This window comes from Vulpes lagopus, chromosome 17, assembly GCF_018345385.1.
Source record: "Vulpes lagopus strain Blue_001 chromosome 17, ASM1834538v1, whole genome shotgun sequence".
NCBI lineage: Eukaryota > Metazoa > Chordata > Mammalia > Carnivora > Canidae > Vulpes > Vulpes lagopus.
In genome coordinates this window covers 15,834,221-15,857,171 of record NC_054840.1, presented here as the reverse complement: position 1 = coordinate 15,857,171, position 22,951 = coordinate 15,834,221, and the positions used below count along the sequence as shown (strand labels likewise).

General features: G+C 41.4%; 1 long non-coding RNA gene across 9 annotated transcripts in view; it reads left to right on the top strand.

Moving 5' to 3' along the window:
* The window catches only part of LOC121477517, a 67,956-nt gene that overhangs the window by 518 nt on the left and 44,487 nt on the right, over positions 1-22,951 (top strand). For 4 of the 9 annotated variants that reach the window (XR_005984267.1, XR_005984261.1, XR_005984263.1 and 1 more), the window contains exon 2: positions 1,509-1,659. This is a non-coding gene — a long non-coding RNA (uncharacterized LOC121477517). The other 5 variants (XR_005984268.1, XR_005984264.1, XR_005984260.1 and 2 more) reach the window with 5 other exon arrangements.

Below are 22,951 nucleotides of genomic sequence, written 5' to 3'. Positions count from 1 at the left end.
CCTTACCTAGTTGGAATTCATTCTCCCAAACCTTATGTTAATGGGTGCCTCGTCCATGCCAGGAGAACTGGGGATACAAAGAGACAGGCACAGTTTCTGCATTTATGGAGTTGCTACCTAACAGGGAGAGAATGATAGTAAATAAGTGACCAAGTAATACTCCATGTAGTGGTAAGTGTGTTGAAGAAAAATGCAGTGGATCAGAGCCAGAGAGACTGGAGGGCAGTGGTTTTGACTGTGTGATCCCGGAAGGCCTCACTAAGGAGGTAACAGAGAGCAGATACTTGGGGGGACAAAGAAGCCATGGAGAGAGAGAAAGAGAAAAAAAAAAAAAAAAAAGAAGAAGAAGAAGCCATGGAGAAACACTGGGTCAGTGACAAAAATGCTACATACATTCACTTCCAGATCAACACCATGGTAGTTTTTTCTTCCCCCATGGTAAGTTTTGATGCTTTGATTAGAGTGACATTAACATTTCTAGTTTTTAAGCAGCCCTTAAAATAAAATTCTCCATCCCTGCTCTTGTTCTGTCTCCCCTCTTAGCTCTAAACACCGAACAAAGCCATCTCCCTCCTCCTGCTTCTTTTTTCCAGGCACTTCATTCAAATTTTATAGTCTCTCCTTCCCTCTTCTGTTCCAAAACCACTTTGATCCTTTTGTCCTTTCCTCTCTAAGTGTTCTGTGGCCCTTTTCTGCAGAAGATGCACATTTTCAGCAAAGCTCTCATCTCCATGCCCTCTGAGACTATCACAGAACAGTGAAAAGTGCTGAGCGCATTAGGGAGGCTAGAGCTGCAGACAGGGGGGAAGGTCAGAGAGAGCTGAGCCAACAGAACTGCCCGGGCAGGAGTCCCGGGGCAGCTGCAGTGGCTCATGGGCCATCGTGGCTCTCAACAGAGCTCAGAAACCAAGAGGCCATCGCCTGCACGCCAAGAGCTGTGTTGAAGCATCAACCATGAACTGGCATCCCCTCCTGCCATCCAGGCTGACCCCTCTGGGTTCAGCAGGGCTGTGGTGAGAATGGGCCTCAGGCGGCCACAGGGGGAGAGCACACCCACATGATGGACTTCTCAGCTTTTCTTGACTGTGACAACCTAAAGTAGGGCCCACAGACAAAGTGTGGGGATGTTCACTGCGGTGGCCTTTGCGTCTGTGACCTTCTTGCCACATCTTGTGCCACCTGTATCATTTCTTATCTCACTCCACTTTAAATTGATTTACTTCTTTCCCTTTGTCTCCTAGGAAATCTTTTTGTCCAGGTGTGCAGGGTCGGGGTGGGGGGTGGAAGCTAGAAATAGGCCAAAAACTAAGTACAATGAAAACTAAACAATGATATCGAACAATGTTAATCTTAGATATACTGCAGCCTGCCAAATACTCTAAACCTAAGGTTATATGTTGCATCAAGCTCTCTGTGCTAAAATGAAAGCAAAAAGGCAGGAAGGTAGGTTAGCAAGTGTTAGAGATGTTAAAGCCATAGTAGTGCTTATGCTTTGACTTTGTCCTCAGTTCCAATTCAGGGTGGAAGTTCTGTGTCCACGTAACACCTTAACATATAAGGGAATCTGCCAGTGAGCTTGGTTACCCGACCCGCTCCTGCTGCCACGTGCATTGTGATTTCACATGGACTCTCCCTGGGAAAGGACTTCGGCCACACCAGGTAGGCTTCCCAAGACAGCAGCCTGTTCCCATTGGAAGGGCCCTGATGACCATGCAATAGTTATAATTTTTTGAGCTCTTATTATGTGCCAAGCTCTTAACACAGAGTGTCTGATTTTAAATCTCTAAGACATGCATTGTTATTTACATTTTAGAAGTGAAGAAGCAGGGGCTGGGTGCCTGGTGCCACAGTTGGTTAAATGTCCAACTCTTGGTTTTGGCTCCCGTCATGATCTCAGATTGGTGAGATTAAGCCCCACATGGGGCTCTGTGCTCAGCGTGGAGTGCTTAAGACTCTCTTCCTCTCTGCCCTGCTCACTCTCTCTATATATCTCTCTCTTTCAAATAAATAAATCTCAAAAAAAAAAAAAAAAAAAGGAATGAAGAAGCAAAGAATCTAAATTATGTCACAATTCAATCCCAAGACCATCTTACTCCAAAGTTCTTGTCCTGTCCACTATACTCCACCCTTCCTGGTGTGAGATATAAGCTCTTTGAATTCCTTGTAAGACCATTGATTTTGCTGGTGGGGTGGTTTTCAAATTCTGTTTAAGCCTTTGCTTCAGTGTTCTATTGCTGTGTAACAAACCACCAGTAAATGTAGTAGACTAAAATAGTGTTTTCATTTTGAACACAATTCTGAGGTCTGCAACAAGACAAGGAGGGTTGACTGGTCTCTGCTTCACATGATGTCTGCTGGAGGCCGAATGTCTGCGACAGTGTCTTCATGTCCCCTGGGACGGCTCAGATGGCTGGGGGCTGGCTGGAGCAGCTCACCTGGAGGCATGTGTTCCTGCCTCAGGTCTACTGTTTGGCTGGTTCTTTGGTTCACTGCCACCTGGTCTCTTCAGCAAAGTAGGGCTTCTTAGATGGCAGCTGAGGCCCCAAGAGCCCACTTGTCAAAGGAGAAGTGGAAGCTGCCAGTCATCTTGAAGGCTGGTGCAGCCTTACTTCTATCATATTCTTTGCTCAAGCAGTCATGGGAGCCACCTAAATTAAGAGCTGGGTAAATAAACTCCACCTCTTGATGGGGGAAGTGAAAGAACTTCTGGCCATCTTTCATCTGCACAGCTTTGAAACCTCTGAGAGGCTAAATCCTATGCAGAATTTGAATGTGCAAAACTGATAAAGGGAAGGAGACACATCGGTTTGAAGTGGGGACTTAAGGGGAGTGTGCAGAGCCTTGTCCACCCTGCTACTCTCTTGGACTTTCGATGAAACCAAGGTTTCTATGGAAGAGAACATTTAAAGCCTGACCTGGATGACAGCAGAACAAGACCCTCCAGGACCCTGCCTCTGCCTGCCTCTCTGACCTTACCTAGATTCATCTCAGCCCACCCCACTTTCACTCTCTGAGCTCTGTCCTTCTTTCTGTTTGCAAACACAGGCTTACCATGGGGTTTTGCATGAGGGGGTCCCATTGCCTGGAATTCTCATTCCTCCGGTTTTGATACAGTGAACTCCAACCTGCCATTCTGACTATGGGAAACCTTCCCTAGCTAAGGCAGCCCTCCTCAGACTCCAAGCACTTTCTGTTGCATTAACCTTTCTTATTTCCTTTGTAATGCTTAATATCTAGAATGTATCTCATTGAAATGTTCCCTAAGGGCAGGAGCCTCGTCTGTCTTGTTCACTGTTGTCATTCTTGGCACCCAGTGCAGAGCTTGCCACTTACTAGGCATTCGATGAATACTCATTGAACAACTGCATGAATAGTGGAATGGATGAATGAAAAACGTTCAGTGAAAGGCTATTTAGCTCTATCTTCTCCTCCTGATGTGTTCCCAGGGCTTTCCAGAAGAGGATGGATCCTTTGGGACTGTGTAACTAATGATTCCTACACAAGAAATATTAATGCAACTAATAAAAATCGCCTCAACATGTGCTCAGTCACTACCCCTTCCTGCAGCCCAGGTCTCTGAGTCCTCTTCAAGTGCCCCAAAGTCAGGCCAGGTCCGTAGACAGATATGACTGGTAAAATTCACACAGGTCCTGAGCAAAATGTTTCCCTGCGGTACTGTGAAAATCCCCACCAATCAATTCTCTGGGATATGACCTTTGTGTAGAGCTGTGCCCCCGAGTCTACATTGCTTAGTGATGGATGAGGATAAGACTTCCTCATCCTCCTCTCCAACTACAAATGCCCTTCTCAGTATCCCAACTGCCCCCTGCTTTTTTCAAGTTCACTGTGTCCAAGAGTGATATGTATGTCCAAGCATCCCCTGTGGCTAGTCTCTCAGAGAACCCAGCTGGGTGAAACCAAGCTTTAAAGGGACCTTGTTAGCTAGCAGCTCAGAGCCATGACATAAGACATTTGTCTCAGAGACCCAATTAAGAAACAAGAGAAATGTGGCTTCATTCCTACACAGTGCCATCCCTTTGGACAGAACTATTCTCAGAAAGGGCATCTTCAGCTGCTGACCAGAGAGATATATGAGTTATGAAACACTAAACACAGTCCTATGGCTCCAAAGAAGGCCTCTGTTTAGGAGATGATTCTCATGACAAACAGCTTTTGTGTTATGGTAGAGTATTTCAGCAGTTTATTCGTAAAGCGTTCTGAAAAGTTCACTTGGGACTGCCATTTGAACATAAAGCTTTTCCTGTTCCCACCCTAGGGAAGATTTTTTTTTTTCTTACAGATTTCAAAAGATACTATGATCAGGATTAAGGAATCCCTCCCCCACCCCCCGCAAAAAAAAGAAGAAATATCTCTTGCTTTTAATTTATTCATGAATGTAACCTTTGTTTCCCTGGGCTAAACCAACTATAGGGGCAATGTGACCTTTGTTTCCCTGGGCTAAACCAACTGTGGGGGCAAATCACAGACATGGGTTCTAAGCACAGCAGGAATTAATTTCCAGTCCCTACTCCATTTGTTACTGGCATTGAACTCTTCCTGATTCCATAAATGTCCCCCTGGGGCTGCTGCCAGCCCCTGCCACATCGCCCATAGGTTCCAGATGACACACACCATCCTTAGCTGCTGCCAACAGTGCTTCCACAGAGGAGAAAGCAGGGGGGAATAACTGGTCCCCAAGTGTCACATGTCTTTCAGCCAAACTCTGGCCTTTTGGTCTTGTTTATTTCCCTTTGTAATCCCTTGGTTTAGGGGAAAGAGGGATTTTAATTAAGAGACTCCTTCTCTGGCCCTGATACTACATCTAGAAACAGGGCCATTTCTTTGTCTCTTCCTTCTGTGCCCTTCTCCACTCTCTTCAGTGGCCAAAGGACCCCAGGTCCTGAGACAGTCATTATCTTTGTCTTCATTTCTTTTTTTTTTTTTTAAGATTTTATTTATTCATAAGAGACCCAGGGGAGAGGCAGAGACACAGGCAGAGGGAGAAGCAGGCTTCATGCAGGGAACCCGATGTGGGACACGATCCTGGGACCCCGGGATCACACCCTGGGCGGAAGGTAGAGGCTCAACCACTGAGCCACCCAGGTGTCCCTTTGTCTTCATTTCAATCCTGTCTGTAAACCCCAGTGCCCACCTACTTGTTTATCCCAAGGAGTCCTCATGTAACCAAGAATATTTGGTGGTCTGCTTTGCAGTCCCATAAAACCCTGCAGATCTGCACCACTTTGATATCTTTAACCAGAGAATTAGTAACCTGAGTTTGGTTGCATTGAAAACTAACTCTTGCAAACATAGCAAAAGAAAAATGTTCTCTCTTCAGACACACTATCTATGGATCCGAAAATTTTCCTAGACTATAAACATGCTATACTGAAGGAACTAATGGAAACTAATAGGCATATTGTGAAGGATCCACAGTGGTAATGTTCCTTAATTTCATACAACATCCAGCTCCTTCCCCAAACTCAGTAACTCTTCCTGAACGCTTAAAATCCCCAAGGTCATCAATTTCATGACACAGCTCCAAATGTTGGGAAACATTTCTCCCAAAGACAGTAGGTCTTGGTCTATTGTATGCCACCTTGATATCAGTCAATGCAGCTCTCCTTTAAGACAGTGGTTCTAAAAATGAGCCAAGGATCTTTTGGCTTAGAGCATTAATCTCCACAGTATGTACTTTAGGGGCATGAATTAATAATTAAGTTGTGATCAATTTACTTGTGATAGCCCTTCTTGGTGTCTCATCAGGAACACCACCACTCATCAGGAGAGCCAATTTGTATCTACAAATAGGAGATTTGGGGGTTGGCAGGGAGAGAAAAGTGAAGGAACAGTCCATAGACTAAAACTGTGTAGAGAGATCTGTGGTCCCAAGTGATCCGTTAAATGCTCAAGCTCACTTGGAGAATGCTTTAGAGTCATTTCTAGGGTTGCATCCTGAATGATTCACCATGGGCAAGACATTTTACCTGGCCCTATTTAAAACTTTGGAAATAGAAACTACCATTTGGAAAATACCACAGTAATAATCATAGCAGTACAGAATCATCAAAGGATACTAAAATCAGTGGACAGTTTAATGAGAACCAGCATATTGATATATTCCTACATGATAATTCATAATTACAAAGGAAAAACTATAACCTTAGGGTGGAGAAACCCACCAGGCCCACCTTAGCCAAGTGATTAAAGCTTACATGATCAGTAATGGTGCACATGCATCACATACCCTCTACTATGATACACTGAGAAGAGTATTCTTGGCAAAAATGTAAAACCCAAAGATGATCAAGAGGAAACACTGCACAAACCCCATTTGGAGATCATTCTATGGAAATACTGGCCCATGCCCTTCAAACATTTTAAGGTCACGAGAGACAAAGAAAGACGTTAAGAATTGTCCCAGATTAAAGGAGATTAAGAAGATACGGCAACCTAATGTCATGTGTGATCTTGGATTTGGACTCTGGTTCAGAAAAAAAGGCATTATGGGACAATTGACAAATTTGATTAAGGTCTATAGATTAATTGTATTCTATTGATGTTTATTTTCTGGTGTTGAACAACTTACTGTGGTTAAGGGAGATGCACTAGGGTTGCGTAATATAATTGAAGAGTGTATGGGAATTTTTGGTACTGGTTTTACAACTTTTTTTGGAAGTCTCAAAGTACTTTTAAATGAAAAAGTTAAAAGAGTCTTTAGTCACGGATGAAATTGGGGGAAAATAAACATCAGAGCAAACTTGTGCAACAAGTAAGATTTGAAAGAACAGAACAACTCGTTCGTTCAGCAAACTGAGCGCCTAGTCTGCACCAGGGGCTTTGCTCGGAGCTGGGGATACAATGAGGAAGACAGTCCTTGCTATCTAAGACAACTCGGGCTGGACTAGAAGGATCCAGACACAATAAATGATGGGATGCTGTGATTGGGGGCTATGTTAGAAACTCGAACAAAGTATTACAGTATCACAGAGGGGAAAGAAGTAATAAAAAATTAGGATGTGTCATAAATGGACAAAAAGCAGCATGAAGACATTACGAAAGCCTGGGAAAGAGATCCTGAGGAGGGAAAGGAGTGAACAGGAACGATCAATCAATCAATCGTGGAGGTGCAGAGGGCAGGATAGAGCGAAAGGAGATGCAGCTGGTTGGCAAGGGAATAGCAGAGGGATTTGGGAGAAGTAGGAGAGGAGACAGTAAGAGGGTTCGTAGGTGGCAGGAGAGGGCTGTGATTAGGGGTGAGAATGACAATGAGGACATGGGATGGCTCCTCAGGAGTCCCTTGGGAGTAATCACACAGTGAGGCCACAGTGAAAGGAAAATGGGAAATGGATTTATTTGGATGGCTGAGGAAGCTTGTACCCTCCCGGCCTGCTCAGAATGAGTCCAGCGGGTCACCCTAGTGGCAAGAAGATGGAAGAGGGCAGTCCAGCTGACATGCATTACCTACAAACCCAAGGGCAGGATCTCGGGTCTTTCTCTGCACAGGCCACTACTGCTGCTCTTTGCTCCCTCTCCAGTCATTCTGACCCGAGCCACTGGACTAAGCCATCCCCCTGTGACCCATAACAGTGGGACCCCCGTACCCTCGCCCTGGAAAGCAGAGTCTAATGGCCACTTTCTTGTACCTCAAGAAAAGCTCTCATGAAATGTACTGATCTCAGATGGTTCCAGACTCAAAAGCCAATTTCTAGCATGGCCTTCGTGATTCAGTCTGAAATGGTTTTGTTCCAAGCAGAACTTAATTACAGCTCTCCCCAGCAGCTCATTTATTAGCTCTTCTTGGAACATCTTCGACCAATTAAAAAGTAGAATAGCCAATTAAGAGATATTTTCTTTCCTGTTGAACATTAATGGAGTTAGTAATGTGTTTTAGTTATATGCCATGTCTAGTGGTTCTAAAGGTGACTTCAATTAGTCCCAAGAAGGAAAAAAGAGAAACATTAGGTGCAGTCCCCATCTTGGGACAAAGATTCAAGACGTGGAAGACCAACCCTATGAAATAACCAATCTAGCAAAAAGGAAAACATGTCCAGGCTGCATCTAAGACAAATCTAAATTCTAAACCGAAAAGAAATATTTACCTCACTTAGATGGATCCATGTGCCAACAGTTAGCCAGCACTGTGTGATGAGGTGCTAGTTTGTTGGAGAGTGTGTGTGAGTGTGGAAGTGGGAGAAAAGCCGGGTGCTCCCTGCTGCAAAGATTGCTACAAGTCACAGTAACTACAAAATGAAAGACTTCCTCAACAACCGCGCTTGCAAGACCTTTGTATTTCATTTGTGAGTATGGCCAGCAGGTGGGGATAGTTCTTTATTAGTAGATAACTATCATAAGTAACCTGTTTTCTAACTTTCTAGGATGAATCAAAAAGAGAAATCGATTTAGAATTGTTAGGTCTGCATATTCCTTAGATAACATCAAAAGGATGAAGATATATATTATTACTCCCCTACTGAAGTAGTAACCAGAATGATCTTTCTCAAATATTTATTGGGTACCATGTACCAGACTCTGCATTAAGCACTTGAATCCTTACAACAGCCCTATGAATAGGTAATATACCAGTTTAAGTTGTCCTGGGCCATAGAACTGGTGTATGCTGAAGCTGAGATCTCATCCCAGCCTACACGGCTCCAGTCTTCACTCATCCATTCCATGAGATCCTGCTTCAGAGTAAACTCTAGAAAGGCTATGCAAATTTAAGGCTATACAGTGTCATCTCTATAGCAATCACGGGAAGAAAAAAAAAAGAATGCAAAGAGCTATAGCTACAAAGCTCAACAAAGGTTTTTCCACAGAACTTGGCAAATTAATCCCACATCCTTTGGAAAGAGCAGGTAACCAAGAAGAATCAAGGACAAAAATTATATGGTCTCATTCATTTGGGGAATATAAAAAATAGTGAAAGGGAATAAAGGGGAAAGGAGAAAAAATAAGTGGGAAATATCAGAAAGGGAGACAGAACATGAAAGACTCCTAACTCTGGGAAACGAACTAGGGGTGGTGGAAGGGGAGGTGGGGGTGCCTGGGTGGTGGGCACTGAGGTGGGCACTTGATGGGATGAGCACTGGGTGTTATTCTGTATGTTGACAAATTGAACACCAATAAAAAATAAATTTATTTTAAAAAAAGACAAATTTGAAGGGGAGGTTATTCATAAAGAAGGAAACCCAAATGGCTGAGAAACATTAGAAGGTTTTGAAACTCAGGAAAATGAAAATAAAGCAACACAATACCATTTCCTACCCAGGAGACTGGCAAGACAAAAGTCTGAAAATACCGTGTTGTTACCGTGTTGTTAAAGATGTGGGGAAATGGGAATGCTTATAATTGCTGGTGAGAGTAGAACTCAGCACAACTTCTTTGAAAAGCAAGGTGGGGGTACCTAGTAAAGTTAATTTAAAGCAATTATGGTAAAATATTAACATGTATTTAATCCTAGTAGTGTGCACATAGTTAGATATTACAGCCGTTCTGTACTTTCAGATAAAACTGGAAGTAAAGATTTATGTTCAAGGATGGTCATGGGCAACAATTGTCTATAAGGCAAAAAAACAAAAAACACTAGAAACTGGAAAAAAACAAACAAACAAACAAAAACATGTCCAGCAATAGGGGACTGATTACACAGGTCATATATAATAAAATAGTATGCAGCTGAATGGTATAATTTACATATGGAAATGGAAAATGTTATCAAGTCTATTGCTAAGGGGCTAAATCAAGCTGTAAAGCAGTAATGCTCCCATCTATTTGTAAGGATTCAAGTGCTTAAAAGCTACATGCTGTAGATACCTTCACGTGTATAGAAAATGCCTGAAAGAATGCCGGAGAAACTGTTGATAGTAGCTACCACTGCGAGTAGAACTGGGAGGGGGAGGAGGAATTCTTATTTTTGGATTTCCCCTTTTCTAAATTATTTGAATTATTTTTTAGCATGAACATGTATTGCTTTTACATTTTTAAAAAACAAACTTTTAAAAAGTTACTTTTGTTCACAATAGCAGTACCAGTTGATTTGCTGAGTCATTCCAGCTGCAAAATTAAAAAAAAAAATTTTTTTTCCCCTCCAGTTTCAACTAGTGGAAGGAACTTAGGTTTTTACCACCATTACTCATTATGTCCTTTATCCTGTTTTTGTGGCCTCCACAAGAACCCAGGACTCCAGGTCACCTCCCTTTTCTGCCCTGAGCCGCCATTCCCAAACTCCCGAAGCCTTCCCCTGGGTCTTTAGGAAACTCACAGTCCCCAGAAATAACTCCCAGTATCCCAGCCTCTTCTCTAGAGGCAGCCTTCACCTTGCTGTCAGGAAACCTTGCTGTTCCCTGAGGACGCTGCTCCCCTGCAACACTCCCTTGTGGTAGCTACTTCCCTCCTCACAGCCCTCATGCCCCTGGAGGTGGCCTCCCTCACTTCCCGCCATCCTCCCACAACTTTCAGTCTCAGGTCACCAGGTGGGAACAGCCATGAGTCTCCTTGTTCGGTCTTCTACCAGCTCTGGGGTCTGCCCCTGAGACCCTGGAGATGATCGCTGCTGGCTCACTGTTGCTTTCTCCAACTCTGCTCCTGCCTTAATTCTTGATGATTTCAACACCCACTCAGATGATCCTCCCAAAGCTGGCCTCTCAGTTTTTCTTCTCATCCAGTGCTCCTGCCTCCCTACACCCCCCCACTTTGGCTAACACATCCAGAGGCATCTTCTATTCCAGTCATGTCATTAGCAACAGCCACAGCCTCCCTAGTCTACTCTGTGACACCTCCTGCCCCGCCCCCCACCAGGTCTTTCCATTTCAGTCTTTCTGGTATCTCAGCTGGACTGATAATCCATCTGCCCTCTTACCTCATACTTGTCCCATAGCCTCCTTTTTCCTTCCTCTTGTTTCTTTATCCAGTTTAAATTCTATGATCAATCTCAGTTCAACTTTATCTCCTCTGCCTGTGCCTGCACAGCTGGATGAGACTGGAGGAAAAAAAAAAAAAAAAAAAGACATCAAGAAGTTGAGCCATATATCTGGGAGAAGAATAACCCAAAAGTTTGGAACAGCGCTTGCAAGGGCCCTGAAGTACATGAAGACCTGAGGAATAAAAGAAGACCAGGAGAACATGACCAAAGATATGCTCCTGAACACAACCGAGTCATTTAGGATTTTGCAGGCCATGGTGGCAAGACTGCCCTTTCTCCGAGTGATGGGGAGCCACCAGAAGAGTTTGAGAAAGGAGTAACATCAACTGACTTCTATGTGTGGAGGTTACTCTAGCTGTGGTGTTGAGGCTAGACTCTAGGGAGCAAGAGCAGGGCAGGGAGAGCATATAGAAGGCTGTTACAATCCTCCAGGTGCAAGATGGTGGTGGCTTGGGTCAGTCTGGTAACTGTGCAGGTGCTGAAGAATGGTCTGATTCAGGATTTATTTCAAAGGAAAACAAGATATGATAACTGATCAGATGTAGGGTATGAGCAAGTGAGAGGGATTATTCCAGGCTGTTGTTCATTTTTGTTTGCTTGCTTTTTGCCTGCACACCTGAAATGATGGAGATGCCATCAACTGAGATGGGAAAGACTATGTGGGTGGAACAAGGTTTATTTTGGGAGACAGCATCAGGCAAGTCTTAAATCTCAGGGAGGCCATTCTTGACCACCCTATTTTAGATTGTACTCCCACCCCAGCACTATGCATCCCCCACCCTGCTGCATTTTTCACAGCATGGGTAGAGGAGAGTCTGCCGGCCTGACTGCCCCCCACCCCCATCCTTGGCTGGGGAGAACAGGGGGCCTTGTTAACTGTCTCTCTGAGGATGCATTTAATGGAAACTCCAAGAAGAAATGAAGGTGAATGAATTGGAACCTGAGTGAGTAAATAAAACTCCAAGAAGAAATGAAGGGAGGGGTTGGAACTTGAAAGAGTAAATAAAAATAGATTTTCATTACACAAACTATAAACAGAAACTAAGTCATTCCCTTTCTTTTAAAAATCAGGAGGGCTCTAAGAACAACACATATTTTTCCTTTCCCATCAGGGATTTAAACCTGAACCTCTTAAGTTAAGGTTCTTGTATGTTGCCACCACCTTTTCCTGCTTTCTACTGAAACGGGTGACCTTAGCAAATTGACATCTTCCAGAAAAGCAGAATCCCTGCCTGAGGTGTGATATGGCAAGAGCCCAAACAACAACAAATTATGGTCTGCCCATAATTTTATTTTGACTTTAAGCACTCCAATTGGACCAAATAAATACCTTGCTCCATTAAGAACATTACCTCAGGTAATGTATCTGTTCATTCTTTTAGACATTTATCTCTCCAGAGACTTCAGACAATGTTTTTTTCACAGCTAATATCCACCTAAGTACCTGTCTTTTGCAAATTGGAGCAACAAGTCATTTAGAACCCCGGTTTACCCTTTTGTTTGTTGGTTGGTTTGTTTAGCTGACCCTTTCGACTGGCTATGTGTGCCTACCCTTCAACATAGCCTTAGCTGAAGGAGAAAGGACCCAGAAGACAAATTATATTCTGAGATATTAAGCCAATACATTCTGGTTCTTGCTCATATCCACACTGTATATCTGGACAGAGATTTTCCATATTCCTTGGCAGAAGCTGGGTTTGGAACAAAAGCCACAATGTTTTGGGACTGCAGAACTAGAGGCAAATGGCTAAGCCAGAGGCTTCAAGCATGTGCCAGCATGATGTCCAGAAGACTCCATGGGGCAGGTTGCTCCCTCCGTGCATCAGCCTAGAGCTTGCCCTGCGCAGACTACTAGTAACAGAGACCACCAAGGATGCAGAGGAAAGAAATCTATTATAATGAGTTGGGTCACATGATTATGGAAGTTCCAAGATCTTTGGTGGAGACACCAAAAGTTGATGGTATAGTTTCAATCTAAAAGCCAGCAGGCTTGGGGATCCCTGGGTGGTGCAGCGGTTTGGCGCTTGCCTTTGGTCCAGGGCGCGATCCTGGAGACCCGGGATGGAATCCCACGTTGGGCTCCCAGTGCATGGAGCCTGCTTCTCCCTCTGCCTATGTCTCTGCCTCTCTCTCTCTCTCTGTGTGACTATCATAAATAAATAAAAATTAAAAAAAAAAAAAAAGCCAGCAGGCTTGAGACCCAGGAAGAGTTGATGTTTCAGTTTGAGTCTGAAGGCAAAAAATAAATAAATAAATAAATAAACAAACAAATAAATAAATAAATAAATAAAATCTATCTATCTATCTATCTATCTATCTATCTATCTATCTATCTCTCTCTATATATATATCTCCAGCTCAAAGGCACTCAGACAGGAGGAATTCCCTTTTACTTGCTGGAGAGTTGACCTTTTTGTTCTTGTTAGGCTTTCAACTGATTGAATGAGGCCCACACACATTAGGAAGGGCAGTCTGCTCCACTTAGTCTACCTAGTCAAATGTAGATCTCACTTGGAAACACCCCCACGGACATACCCCAAATAATGTTTGACCAAGTATCTGAGCATTCTATGGCTCAATCAAGTTGACACATGAAACTAACCATCACATTTATGATTTGTTTGTTTGTTTTTTAATGCTTTGACATCTTGATGGTGGTGGTGGTGGTGGGAGTGTTTCGCTAATCTTGGAGAAACTGCACCTCCCAGGACTAGTGAATTCCTAGAGACAGTACAACTTGTCTCTAAGTGTACCTTTTATATGCAAACCAACCAGTCCAGAGTCCATATCCTTAATTATCTCTTCTGTCTAATTTTCACACTTCAACCCAATCCTCCCCTGCCCTTCCACCCCAGGCCAGGTACCAGACAACTAGGGACTGCCTCTATAGCTTGGGGCCTGCCATAATCATTCCAACTATCCAATCCTAACCCCGTTCAGTGAATCTACCCTACCTTGCCCATTCCTTCCCATGAAAATCACAGTAAATCCTCTAACCTGTTTTTCCTCTCACTCTTCCTGCCTCCTGACCAGCCCTCATGCTTCCCTCATGTGACCTGAGTGCTATGGTGTGCTCCCTCCTCTTGGGAATTGTAAGAAGATAAACTTTTCTATCAAGGAAGTTGTCTCTGCGTCTATCACCTTTCTGTCCCTGATTAAAATAGACCCCAGGTATATTTTAAAGCAGGAGGTAATCAGATAAATCATGCACTTATATCTGAAGGAGACAGAGTCTTCCAAAGGAGTTTTTTTTTTTTTAATATTTTATTTATCCATTCATGAGAGACACAGAGAGGGAGAGGCAGAGACATAGGCAGAGGGAGAAGCAGGCTCCATGCAGGGAGCCCGACGCGGGACTGGATCCCAGGACTCCAGGATCACGCCCTGAGCTGAAGGCAGATGCTCAACCGCTGAGCCACCCAGGCATCCCCAAAGGAGATTATTTTAAATGGGAGAGATCACCAGGCTCTTAATTGGCAAGTTAAAATTTAGGTTGAGATGTGGTGTGTGAAAAAATTTTCCATGCCTCACTGGGGAAGAAATATAAGCTTGCAGGAGGCTCATTGCTCAAGCAGTTGGTCAAATATTACAGCAGAATGAAAGCTATCAACAGAATAATAACATGGCTGCTGCTTTTCCTTCTGTTTTGTGCCTTAGTTGGGTTGGGGTATCATGTCAACATACCACAGACCCGCTGGTTGAAACAACAGAAATGTATTTTCTCACAGTTCTGGAATCTGGACATCTGAAATCAGGGTACCAGCATGGTTGGGTTCTGGTAAGGGCTCTCTTCTTGGCTTTTAGACTGCTGCCCCCTCTCTGTGTGTTCACATGGCCTTTCCTCAGTGTGTGTGTTTGATGAGAGGGAGATACCCCTCTCTTCCTCTTCTTATAAGGCCACTGCTATTATTGGATTAGGACCCCATCTTTATGACCTCATTTAACCCTAATTGCCCCCTAAAAGCCCAACCTCCAAATACAGTCACTTTGGGAATTAAAGCTTCAATTATGAAGGGGGGGGGCACAATCAGTCCATAGTAACACTGATGGCTGTGACCATGGTCTTTTGTCCATTCAAGGCCTTCTTCAGCACTTTCCTATACCCTGTCTTATCTAAATAACATGGACTGTGCCTCATGGCATGGCTGCTCAAGGAGAATCCATCATTTAGGATCGGAAATTCTTAACTGAGATTACGTGGCTGATATAACAGGGACTTCATGGGAAAGGATAAATTTGGATTTCTCCAACTTTCCTCACCCATATTTTTATATTCCTGAGGTTTCTATGCCAAAAACAAAACAGAACAAAACAAAACAAAACAAAAACAAAGAAAACAAAAACCACTGCTTATTAGTTGACAAGAGTATGCTTTTTTCAGGGCAGCTGGGTTTCAAGATATTCCCACATTTATAAATGGGAGCCAAGATTTATCAAACTTTGCCTCTATTTCAAAGGCAGCTCAAATCTGATTTCTTAAAATGTTCTTGACTGTCCTACCCAGAACTGGCCTCACCCATCTCCAAGGTTTTGAAGCAGTTACAGTGTGAACCCTGGAATTTAACACATAGCCACGTAATACACGGCATTGGGACTGCCCTCACTTGGTGATAACTTCCACTCACTCTCCTTTGGCCAGTCCAGTCTCCATGGGATCACAAATGGGCCAAGAACTATGTGATCTCATGGTTCAAGATGTTAGCCTCCTGCTTTGCCACCTATTTCCTGTTTCAAGTGAGGTAATTCCCTAACTGTCCTGTGCACAAGAATTTAATAATTCTTGCTCCTGTCACTCAAAGTTCTTAGTTGCAAACAGCAGAAACCAACTCTGATTGACTTAAATTGAAAAGTAATTCATTAAAAGGAGAATTTCAAGAATTTTGTGAGTTAGTTATTAAACACAACCATTATTTAAAAATTAGATTATATAAACTTACAATTAAATAAATTATATCAAGAGCAAAGTTTAGGGACGCCTGGGTGGCTCAATGGTTGAGCATCTGCCTTCAGCTCAGGTCATGATCCCAGGGTCCTGGGTTTGAGTTCCGCATCGGACTTCCCCATGGGGAGCCTGATTCCCCTCTGCCTGTGTCTCTGCCTCTCTCTGTGTCTCTCATGAATAAGGAAATAAAATAATTGTTTAAAAAAGAACAAAGGTCAAAAGTCAACTCAAAACACAACAGCTCCTAATTATTTTACATTTTTATTAACATCTATACTATTGAAGTCATTACATGAATTGCATCTGTATGATAGAAATACCATATAACAGTGCTATTGTATATCTCTTCCCAACTCAGTGTTCAGGAGCATCATGTTGGTAGCTTGAACACAGCAATGGTGAGTACATTTACACCCTGGGAATTGGCAAATCTGCAAGGCAGCTGATTTGTTGGTCCGTTTGTTTTTACTCAAAGAGCTGGTTGTTAAATGTTTACTGGCACATCATTAGTATTAAGTAACTCACCAAATGTCCAGATTTGGCTGCAAGAGTAGGTTTAGATTACTCAGTCAGGATCAACAGTCAAATCTTTAGTGAGATCAATGCTGCAGGACCAGTTATACAATATGCAGGTCCCCCATTCAAAATTATTAAGAATTTTAAGAGAGCGATGGCCAAACATTAAAACAAGTGTGAGGTCCTTTTAGGTTCAGGGCATTTGTGGCCTATATAGCCCACATGCCCATAAAGTAAGCCCTGCAACACCCAAAGCCATCCTAATCCAAAGACCCCACTGCCTTAGCTGCTGAGAACAACTGTACAGACTGATCCCATGTACATTCTCCATGGACAGTGCATTAGAACCACTGCTCCTACTGCTAATGGCACTTCACAGACTCTCATCAACCACGATCATGAAGGAAAAGGTAGAAAATACCTCCAACGGGAAGAAACAGAGACAAAACCCATGTAGGTTCACGGGACACCACTCCTGAACAGCACTAACCAGTCACAAGCAACAGAGGGGGACTTGGAAAATTTTGAGTAAGACTTTCCAAAATGTGGGTGCTCTGAGGCACAAGGCTGGGGGAGGAGGAGGACCTGGGTCTAAGGGAAGTGGCAAGAGGTGTGCCTGATGGGCAGCACCTACTACATGTCCTGATACCCTGGCTGCAGGGAGGCTAGGAAATTAGGCATCTGACATTTTGAGCTTCTAACATTTCTCAAGAAGTGGAAGCCACCCCTTGGGAACAAGCTTCTGCTTTCATCCTCTACATCTCCAAACATATCTTTCTTTAATCATCCTTTCTACTTCTGCTTCCTGCCTCAAAAGAAGACATTTCGCAATTCTGTTGTCAGATAAATTAACTCCCCTAGCTTTTTTTATCTCATCCCTCCTGCCTCTTTCAGAATTTCAAGGCATCGATTATATTCCCTCTTGTAGCTTTAGTCCTATTCTTCTCCACTCTGTAGTCTACAAACTTGCCTAAAGCTTCCTCACCCTAAGAAGGAAAGAAGGAAGGGAGGAAGGGAGGTCAGGGGAGATGGAGAGAAAGGAGTCCCCCCTTCCCTGTATTGTGCTCCCCACTCAGGCTTCCTCCATTTCATCATCACCCTCTTAAAAAGTGATATACCACTTATTAATACCTTCACCCTCAACCATTGCAATCTCGCTTCTGTTTCCACCAGCCCTTGAAACTACCATTTCCCATCCCCTCTCATTCCATCCTGCAGGAGCTTATTTTCAGCCCCCATTCTCCTTGGTACCTGGTCACAGCCAAAATGATTGATCACTCTTTTATGAAACTCCTCTTCTTTGCCTCTGCAACACCTTCTTTCCCTGGGTTTTCTTTCTCTTCTGACTGTGTTTTCTTGGCCTGCTTTGCCAGCTCTTCTCCTATTCATTCCTCTACTTCTTAGAGTTGCCTTTAGGCCTCGAGCCTTGGACTCTTCCTCTTTTAACCCTACAGTCTCTCCCAGCACTAATGCCTGGCCTTCATCTCTTGAATTCAACCAGGTCCTAAATCTAAATCTCCCCCTCCCACTCCCTTCATAAGCTTAAGAAAAGCAACCACCCATCGGGCTTTCATATGTCCTAAAATTCAAAAAGCACAAAATGAATTTACTTCACCTTAACCAGTCCTCTTTCCCCAGACCAATGCTTCCTCTTATATTATCTTTTTCAGGTAATGACACCACAGGAGTGAGTTTGTGTACAGTTCAAGTAAGCAACTCAGTGTTCAGAAATACTTTAATAGATACCATCTTCTATAACAAGCACATTTTACAAGCTTTGTGGATGCTGTAGGCTCATGGTTAAAGGTTATAGTGCTGGGAGATTCACAAAAACCTTTTGCAGTCTACTTGAATACCTCAAAGATTTTTTTAACCTTCTCAGAAAATATAAGAGACAAAAATTATAATTTATTATAAAAAGAGACAGAACATATACAGATTTAACCTTACGTAAATTATTGCCCCACTGGGATAATGCTCTTTATTCTTTGTTTTCCTAAAGTCAGTAGAATACAAAGTGTTCCCCAACCCAGGCCAGACCCTAGCAATTGTGGAGCATGGATCAATATTACAAATGGCGGCTCATATATCACTGTCTAAATAATCAGAATTTATAATTCAAGATGACAAACTATAAAACAAAATATATTCTGTCTACTGACCTTGACAAATTAAATGCCATAATGACAATAAAAAATATATGTAAATCTATGTTTTTAATATGACTGAAAATTGATAAAGCATCAAGGATACTAGTTTTAATTATTATTGCATAAGTCTAGACATTTTGTGGATGTGCCAGAAATATTTGGATGAATAAAATAAAGAGCTAACCAATTCATAAGGTATTATGTATTTATTCCATAGTTTATTTGTGCCTTTACTTTAGCAAAATCACTAATGATGTTTAATACTTAAGAGTTATCTTAATTCAGGATGCTTAGGTAACTCAGCAGTTGAGCATCTGCCTTAGGCTCAGGGTGTGATACCGGCATCCAGGATTGAGTCTCACATGGGGCTCCCTGAAAGGATCCTGCTTCTCCCTCTGCCTGTGTCTCTGCCTCTCTCTCTGTCTCTCTCATGAATAAATAAATAAAATCTTTAAAAAAAAGAAGTCTTCTTAATTCATGTTCCATCAATAGTAAAGATTTAATGTATTAAAAAGTAAAATATAAGCATATTCAAAGTGGTCAAAATTTGTATATATTTTCATCAAAATGTAAAGTAAATATAAGATGCAAAAAATCAAAATTATTTATAATACTGCAAATAAGTTACTCTCATTAATTATCTATTAAATCAGAAGGCTAAAAAAAAACAAAAAAAATAAATCAGAAGGCTACATGCCTTCTGTTAACAAATATCAATTTTTAAGTAATAAGATTTAAATGAAACCAAATTTTGTTTAATTTCTTGAAATCAGATTTCAAGAATTTAATTTCTTGAAGAATCAATAAAATATTATTTAATATTTTTTAAATCATAATTTGCAATGTTAGCATTCAAAAATGTCTAACTGCTAATGCAGGGAATCAATATCATGCTTCATGTATTTTAGATTTAAGTTTCATATACATGCATACAGATACACATATACACAGATAAATATGCATATACATACAGATTTAAGAGTAATACGAATTATACCAAATTGAAAAATATTCTTCAGCTACTATGAGCAATTGCTGCAACCCACACTAATTCATAAGTACTATTGCATCTAAAAATTAGAACTTGAAGAGAAGAAAATACATGTTCTGTCTGTTAAAAAATACTTTGTCACACAAGAATCTATTGTATCCATGCTGTCTCTAGGGAAGTTTGTTTTTTTCTGATCAAAATGTTTCCACCACTGTAATCTTACTGCACTCCAAAAGCAGTGTCCATCCCCAAGATTGGCCCTGGCACAATTCCCAAAACTTTCCACCATACGTCCTATGTTTTAAGGACATAGCAGGCTGGAACTTCAAAAGCCCGCTGATGCCAAACTCAAATATTTACATATCCAGCTCTTTCAACATAGCCTCAAATAAGCAGGATTTTAGCTATGTAGACAGCCTACTTTGCATACCCTGGGAAATTACACTCAACATCTGCCAACCATAAATAATATAAATTCTGTAGATATAAAAGACCCCAGGCTAGTGCTCTTCTTCAGAGCTCTCTGACTGAGAGATACCCAATCATGCAACATCACCTAAACATTAAGCCCCCCTCTAATGCCCCTCTTCCTGGGAGTTCCCTTGTTCTCCTCCCCTTCCAGATAGTGGTCCCCACAGGGTAGTCTGTGGACAGCATCATTCCATGAGGGACTTCCCTCACATGAAAATCTGTCAAAGTGTCATCCAATAAAGCTTGTGTGCTACACCACCCTGTGAGTGTATCTTTCTCCTTGATCAACCCCCACATCACTCTAACTCACTCTTAGTGTCCTTCTCTTACACTTGTCTAACATTTCCTCATGTTTAGACCCAAATTATAAATCTTTGGCAGGAATATCAGAGGAATGATGCTGTGTTTTCCTCAGTGCATCCTATCAGGTGGCAAATGATGTCCATTACTTGTGTCTGCAGATTTCTCACTGTAAAGATGTTCCTCTTACCTTTGTAATTAACTTTATATGGAACTACTTTGCAACTTTATAAATAATCTATTTCTTTTCTTTCTTTCAGGCACTATCTTTAGCATCTATTGATGTTTTTTGCCTGAATTAATTATTACTATGATGGTTGCCACATTGAGATTTTTAACTCCATTATTCCTTCTATGTTTACTAGTTGACATTTTATTGTGATGAGAGCTTTCCCTTCTGTTTATTTATTCATTTATTTAGATGCAGAGGTAGGAGAACTGTGACCCATGGGCCATATCCAGCCTGCTGTCTATTTTTGTAAATAAAGTTTTATTGGAATATAGCCATTCATTCATTTATATATTATCTACGGCTCCTTTTGTGCTACAGTGGCAGAATTGAACAGTTGTGTCAGAGACTGCATGACTCATCAAACCTAAAAATCTAAAAAGCCAGTTCCTGATTTATATCGTGTAGACTCATGTAGTCTTATTTTAAGCCATTGCTATCATTATTTATTTGATGCTCTAATTGTCCTAGAATCAGCCATAATTGGTTCTTGTGTCTTTTTGATAGGTTTCCATTGTTCTTTGAATCCTTCCTTGCTTTCTGATACAAGATTTTCTAGGCTTTTCCTACTTTTTCCATGGAATCGCCAATTTCTCCAAGGAACCTTGGTTTCTTTTAGTTGGAAGTGGTATTTAAAAACCAATGTCTGGTATTGTCCTTGGGGTGTTGCTGGAAAACACTGGAAAGCTCATGGTTATAGATCTAAAATTAGAAATCATTAGCATATAGATGATCTATATAGCTGTGGGACTAAGTAAGATTACTCAGAGAAAAGCGCAGAGATAAGAGGACGCAGACTAGACTCAGGATCTCTAACATTAAAGGAAAATAGTCTGAGAAAAAGATATTTGTAGTTATATGGCTTAGGGTTTTAATGTCTATATCCACAAAGTGCTTATGTAAGTAGGCAAGAAATAATTAAAACTTCACTGAAGAATAAAGGGTCATATCAGACCTGTCACATAAATAAAATGAGGATTGGTAAATCAACACAAGGAAAAATATTCAACCTGACTTATGAAAGAAATGGAAATCAAAACAGGATACAGTTTTGAGTAATTGCCTTTTTTTCCCCAAATATTTAGTTAGACAGTTTTCAAATTTATAGAAAAGCGGGCAGAGTAGAATAATAAACATCTGGATAGTCATCATCTAGATTCAACATTTGTTAACATTTTACTGCTTACTCATCTTTCTTTCAACACACATACCCAAGAACACACACATTTTTTTCCCACTGAACCACTTGAAAGAAAGTTGCAGATAGCCTGACATTTGATCCCTAAATATTTCAACATGTATTTTCTTATATATGTCCTTATGTAGACCATTTAAGGATTTAACATTTTTTAAAATTACTGTAAAAAACATAAAATTTACCATTTTAATCATTTCTAAGTGTACAGTTCAGTAGTGTTGACTATATGTACATTGTACAACAGATCTCCAAAACTCTTTCATCTTGCAAAATGAAACAATTTCCTATTTCCCCTTCCTCACAGAAAATTAATTTTAGTTCAATAATATATCTAGTATAGAGCCCATATGCAAATTTCCCTGTCTCTGAAAAACTTTTTACAGTAGTCTCTTTAACTGCCACATATCTTTAAAAGAAGGTTTTCTTTTATTTTTTTAAGATTTATTTATTTATTCATGAGAGACACAGAGAGAGAGAGAGGCAGAGACACAGGCAGAGGGAGAAGCAGACTCCATGCAGGGAGCCCGATGCGGGCTCGATTCCAGGACCCTAGGATCACACCCTGAGGAGAAGGCAGACACTCAACCACTGAGCCACCCAGATGTCCCAAGACTTTTATTTTAAAACAGTCTCCTTGCCTTATTTTTACTTTTTAAGATACTGATTTTCTTTAAAAGTCCAGTTTTCTTGTTCTGGATTAGCTTATTTCCTTATGATTAGATCCAGACTAAAGGATTTTGGCAAAAACATTCTGTAGGTAACATTGTGTACTTCTTGTTACATCATATCAAGAGGAACATAATGCTGGGTTTATACTGGGTTCCTCACTATTCACAATACAAAATTTGATCACTTGGTTAAGGTTGTTGGCCAGATATCTCAGAAAGATACTTTTCCCCTTTGGATTTAATAATTAATCTGTGATGAATGATACTGTTGAGACCATGTGAATATTGTTTCCTAACACCCTTTCACACAATTATTAGATCAGAGATTTCAAAATGATTTTATAATTGGCTTTAAATTTATTATCTGGAATTCTATTAAAAAAGCTTTCTCTTCTCTTTCCCCTTTCTCTTTCTTATTTATTTATTATCATAATATCCTCATAAATTTCTGTATCCAGTGATTACCACCCACTACTGCCGTGATTTTTGATGCTCACATTGTCAGATTTGGGCTGTGGGAGCCCCTTCGAGCTGTGCTTTTTGACATGACCCCATTAGTCTT